General features: G+C 39.2%; 1 protein-coding gene across 3 annotated transcripts in view; it reads left to right on the forward strand.

The window, feature by feature from the left end:
• si:ch211-269e2.1 (cohesin subunit SA-2) overlaps window positions 1-6,000 on the forward strand; it is a 142,089-nt gene that overhangs the window by 22,734 nt on the left and 113,355 nt on the right. The gene's annotated exons all lie outside the window — the stretch shown is intronic.

Genomic DNA, 6,000 nt, shown 5'->3' on the forward strand with positions numbered 1-6,000 from the left:
AAAAAACAAGTGGATCAATTGGTTAAAGAGCAAGGTAGTGTGACATAAGTCCAGTAGATGGAGTAAAGTGGTCTACATGTTGAACCATTGCCTCTTTGACAATGATGAGATACTACTAACAGACCATGAAGTCTCAGGGTGGGAAATGGGAGGAAATTTCAGATGAGATGTGTGAAAACATAAACTTTTCTTTTGTTTGTTTATGTTGGTACCTATGGAGACGTAATTAGTTGGAAATTGTAACATTCAGGGCAAGAAGGGTTCTAGCGCTGGTTTTTTGATCCTGCCTAGTATCAGGGAAAGAATTCTTGAAGTGATGTGAAAGGTCAAGGATTAGCACTTCAAGAGTTAGTCAGTTTTAGTTAGAGAGTGGGGAGCTGCCCAAGCAAGCGATACCATAAAGCAAAAGTTGGCTTATGCTTTTGGCTCTGAGGAATTTGATGCTTCTTGAAGTTCCAGGAGCAGGTTTTGTGGTTCTGCACAGTTGGGGCTCAGGAGAAGTCTTGGGAGCAGTTTATTACAGCGAAGAGGTGGAGCTCAGGGAAGGCCAAAGGCAGTATTGACTTGTTGCAGCTTGGGTGACCGAAGGTCAGAGAAACTCAGGAGCACTGCCAGCTTAGTCAAGCTATCTGTGGCAAAAAAAAACCCTTAATTAGAAGTTAGATTGCAGCTCTATGAGTCCAGTTGTTATATATCACTGGAGAAGAGATTGAACCTCCTGAAGCAATGGCTCAGCTGGTCCATTTTGGAATGGCCTTTGATGAAGAAATCCCAATTTGATGAAGATTTTAAATTTGTTGTAATAGTTGACTCACAGTGATCACTTAATCTGTGAGGGTTGCTAAGAAATCTGTGGAATCTGTCCTAGGTGCATTCACCATTTACATTCAATGTAATGTCTTTGACCTCATGATTTGGAGATGCTGGTGTTGGATTGGGGTGTACAAAGTTAAAAATCACACAAAACCAGGTTATAGTCCAACACGTTTAATGGGAAGCACCAGCTTTCGGAGCACTGCTCATTCATCAGGTGGTTGTGGAGTACACAATTGTAAAACTCAGAATTTATAGCTAAAGTTTACAGTGTGATGTAACTGAAATTATACATTGAAAATACTTTGATTGTTTGTTGAGTCTCTCATCTCTTAGAATGACCATGATAGTTTCACTTCTTTCATATGTAAATCACAGAACATTCTTTAAAAGTTACATTCTCAGGTTAACTGTAACAATTGGTGTCAGCCAGATAACATATCAAGATTTTGATGTTCCCTGTCTGTGCCATAATGTTTAGACTGATTCTAATCTAAAAAATGAGTTAACAGAGTCCTACATGGATTCATGACCTCAGTATGTTTCATAATTTATTTTTTCCCTCATCTTGATGTTAGAGTACAAAGTAGTTACTGGTAGAGGTTCTATTTTTCTGACTTTGTATCGTAAATATTAGTTTGTTTATTTTAATAAAAAACAATGGAATCTTGTGACTCTATTCCCTCAGGAAGCACCTGGGATTTCAAACTTCATCCACTTAAAACAAAAAGTTATTGGTTCCTAACCAGGTCATGCCAGAATTTGCCAGACTGATTGAGGCTTATAACTCAAATTTGGTGATCACATGTTAACCTGTCCAGTCGACAAAAAAAAATCTTACACTATTTCAAAGAAAGGCAAGTAAGTAACCCTAGCATCATGGCACTATTTATCGTTTATTTTACAGTTCTGAAGAACAGATGAGCTGGTTATTGTTTCGTGTCATTTATTGGATCTTGTTGGACACAGGTTGACATCACAATAGTAACAACACTTCAGAAATACTTTGAGTATAAAACATTTTGGGATATCTTTTGGTTGTGATTCTGCGGCTGCTGTGCTTTAAGCATTTCAGCTAATTACTGGATTAATTCAGTGGGTCATGAGAACAATTCAGCAATGTTTGTTATTAAACAGAAATTGCTTCCACTAGCAGGTCAGTCAGTGGACACAGTTTTAAGACAAGAGAGAGGCCGCTCAGTGGTAGTAGAAGCATCTCAAGCATACTGTGTTAACGTAATGTTGTTAAAATTTTGCTCCTTTTCATTGTGGCTTTTCCCTGTGTGATTGTTGCTCTAGACCTACAAAAATGAAAAAGAAAATCATTTCGCTGGGGAGGCTGCAGATGAATTGTTATCCAACAACCTGCTCTAAAAACTCTGTGCACGTTTTGATAGCTGTAACAAATTGTACTCCAGCAACAGAGACAATCCACAACATTCAATATTATTGTGAATAGGACACATCTTAACATTTCAAAGAAAAGTTAATTCACCCAAGCTCCCAATGCTAACAGATGAATTTTTAAAAAATTGATCCGTAATTTCGGCAAAAATTAGTCAGTTCCTTTCTGGTCCATACTTTATGTGTGTATCATTTTTTTCTTTAACTCTTAGGTTTTAGAATATATTATTATAGGCAAACAGACTAACAAACTGGGGCTAAAACATGACCTCTGCTGACTTTCAGTGCAGTTGTAATATTTGACAAATGAACCAGAGAGGAGGTGAGGAGAAATATTTTTATGTTGTAAGTTTTTACAATCTGAAATGCACTGCCTGAAGGGTGAAGGAAGCAGATTCAATAGTAACTTGCAAACATAAGAGAGAGCATTCATCCTCTTCATTCATCTCTGTCAATCAATTAGATCAATGCCGTTTTGTTCTTAGCCCTATGAACTTGCAAAAGAAAATTTTGCAGATCAATGTGGAAAGAGTGAAGGCTAATTGAATAACTCTTTAAAGTAGCAAGTACACAAAGAGTTGGATAAATGGCCTCTGTTGTTGCATATTTCAATGAAAATTATTTTCCTCAGGTACTTAATTTTACTAATGATGTATTGGTTTCATATAGTCGAAGAAACAGATATTTTGGTGATCAGGCTGTGTCTTGTGAATCTGAGGAACATTATTTTAAGCTAAATTTAGTCCGAATAAACTGGGAAGTGCTGATGACTCCATCGGGAAAGTATTATTCAAGGATTTGCAGAGCCTGGCAGTAAGAGGTAGTTCAACTAATATCGGGTGAAGCTGTAAATTTGATACAATTCAGCATACTAGTCATTAGAACTCGGCATATTAATTTAGCTCTGATGCTGCTTAGGTAATGATCATCAGTGTCTGCCCATTTATCCTGTTACTATTTTATATATTGATACATTGTGACAAGAAAAGCAATTAAGTCCATTCTCCTTTAGAGATGAAAAATGCTCACAAACCAGAATGTAGAGTGATCTTAAAAAAAAATTAGTGAAAAGGCAGAAAGCCTGTAATCTCCTTTGGATTTTATGACCCTGATATAGTCCAATGACTCACCAAACAAAATGGTGAAGCCATTCCCAGCAATTGTAGTTTGTCTGCAATTGATCACTTTGGCTACATACCTGCAGGAAGTATCTGAGAAATGGCCATTGAACGACCATGGCCAAGTTTAATTTTAGCAGATAATGTAAGGCTTACAGTGCGGAGATGTGCACATTTCCTTGATTTTTCTTCTGACAGTCGGTGACTATCAGCAGACGCTAAAATTTGCTCCCATCCACACTGTAGGGAATCTAATCTAATCTATAAAAAAAAATCTGACAAGCTAACTGTGTGGCCCGATGGCTCAGTGATTGGTACTGCTACCTCACAGAACCAGGTACCTGGGTTCCATTCCACCCTCGGGCAAATATCTGTGTGGAGTTTGCACATTCTCCCTGTGTCTGCATGGGTTTCTACCGGGTGCTCTAGTTTCCTCCCACAGTCCAAAGATGTGCAGTTTAGGTGAATTGGCCATGCTAAATTGCCCTGTAGTATCCAGGGATGTGCAGGCTAGGTAGGTTAGCCATGGGTTGTGCGGGGTTACAAGGATACGTTAGGGGGTGGGTTTCAGGGGATGGTCTTCAGAGGTTCCCTGTGGACTCGATGGGCTGAATAGCCTGCTTCCATATTGTAGGGATTCTATGACAATATGATGGGAGACCAGCAAGTTTCATTTTGAAACGAATCGTGGGTCCAGACAGCATGGGCTCTCTCTCCTGTATAGATTAGCCTATGATGTAATGGAATGTTGGAACAGTGCTGAATGGCTGTTTAATGTTCCTATAATGCCAACGTTAAAAAGGCATGCTAAATGCTAACCCACGATTCTGCTTTGCATTGCTGCTTCTGATTTTGATGCTGTGAGAGTTGATCCTGGTGGGCCTTTGCTGTACAATGCTGTGCTAAGTACCCCCTTTTCTTACACAGTTGGAATAAATGTTTAAAATCACTGAGCTACAAATCACTAAGATCATGGTTTGAGATTACATCTGAGAGAAAGGCTCCATTTCTTTCCGTTCATTTATCAACATAACATTTCATATGCACAATACCTCTCCCAATATTGTAGCATTTTTCACTCTCTAATTCCTGTGATTGTAACCTCATTGTCTGAATTTTTAAGAGAAAATGTTCTGCACTCCTCTGCTGACAGCTGTCTGTGCGTAACTGATGTATGTATAGCTCCTTTCACAAAGATACATATGCATTAGCTCCCTATGAATCTCTCTCGCTCTTTGTGAAAAGCAGTGAGAATCTGGCCTTTGGAAATCTTCAATTGGAAGAAATTATCAGGTGAAAAAATACTACAATAAACTGTGGGCCTGCAGTCTTGTGAAAATATTAAACTTGACTCATTCGGGTAATAAGCAGGAAGTTGGCCATCTACCACATAAATCTCTTTGAGATACTGTGCTAAATAGTGCTGTGGATAATATAGTTTGGTTGTTTATCATGTGCTTTTTTTCCTTCATATTATGCACATTTGTGTGCTGCAGTAAAATACTGTACCAGAGGTAATTCTCCCTCTTACATGTTATAGAGGCACAGACAGAGACCATTTGGCCCGTTAGGTCCATGAAAGCTCTCCAGAGAAATCCAGTCAGTACAACTTCCCCGTTACATCGCTGAAGCTTTGCAAGTTTATTTATCTCAAACACCTATCCAATTATCTTTTGAAATCTTTGCTCTCGCTTCCATTACCCTTCTGGTCAGTGAGCTTCAGGTCATTACCACTCACTGTATTTTCCTTACGTTCCTCAGAATCTCTTACGACTAAAGTCGGAAATATTTGACCTTTTGTCCTTTGGCCATCAGCTAATGGGAACAGTTTTTCTTTGCCTAGTTTATTTTACACTATCAATTTCATTCTTTTGCAAAGCTAGAAAATGGCCTTACTACCCCTGTGTCATTTTCCTTTAACGAGCCATTGTACTTCCTGAAGTGCTCACCTCTTCCCTTCATGGCATGTGTCATTGTCAATTCATCGACTGAGGGATTACCTGGTGAGAAGCAGTTCTCCCTGTCACCTTGGTTATGGAAATGTTTTCCATTCCTGCTGCTCTCATTCTAAGAATGTTTCTGCTCATCTCCTACCTTGGCATTATTTTGAAAAAGAAAGAGATCGTAATCCAAGATGGAGGACGGGAAAAATTTCTGGCTGTAAGAGCTACTCCTTTTTTTGAGGTATTTTAGGTGTTGGAGGTGATTTCCTCGAATTCCAGGTGCAGCAATTACTGTTTTATATGCTGTTGCATTGTTTTGGAACTTTGGAAAAAAAAAGTCAAAACAACAGCAGATTAAGAGGGAGAAGAGCAGACAAAGGAAGCACATGGTGAGGACAGTGCAGGGGATAGAGAGAGAGAGAGAAAACCTGCACAGTTACCGCCTTTGCTGTTTGAATTCGTGTATCGCTGGACATCGGAGTGCATCTGGGAAAATTAACAAACAGTGAAATTCACAACTAATCTTGGAGGAACTGTTGGGCAAAGTTCACAGCACAGAATCAGATAAGTTAATTGTTGTTTTAAGTCCCCGGGGCCTGATGGTCTACATCCCAGGGTACTGAAGGATGTGGCTCGGGAAATCATGGATGTGTTGGTGATTATTTTCCAGAGTTCAATAGATTCGGGATCAGTTCCTGAGGATTGGAGGGTGGCTAATGTTA

The sequence above is a fragment of the Chiloscyllium plagiosum genome, chromosome 6 (genome assembly GCF_004010195.1).
Source record: "Chiloscyllium plagiosum isolate BGI_BamShark_2017 chromosome 6, ASM401019v2, whole genome shotgun sequence".
Lineage (NCBI taxonomy): Eukaryota > Metazoa > Chordata > Chondrichthyes > Orectolobiformes > Hemiscylliidae > Chiloscyllium > Chiloscyllium plagiosum.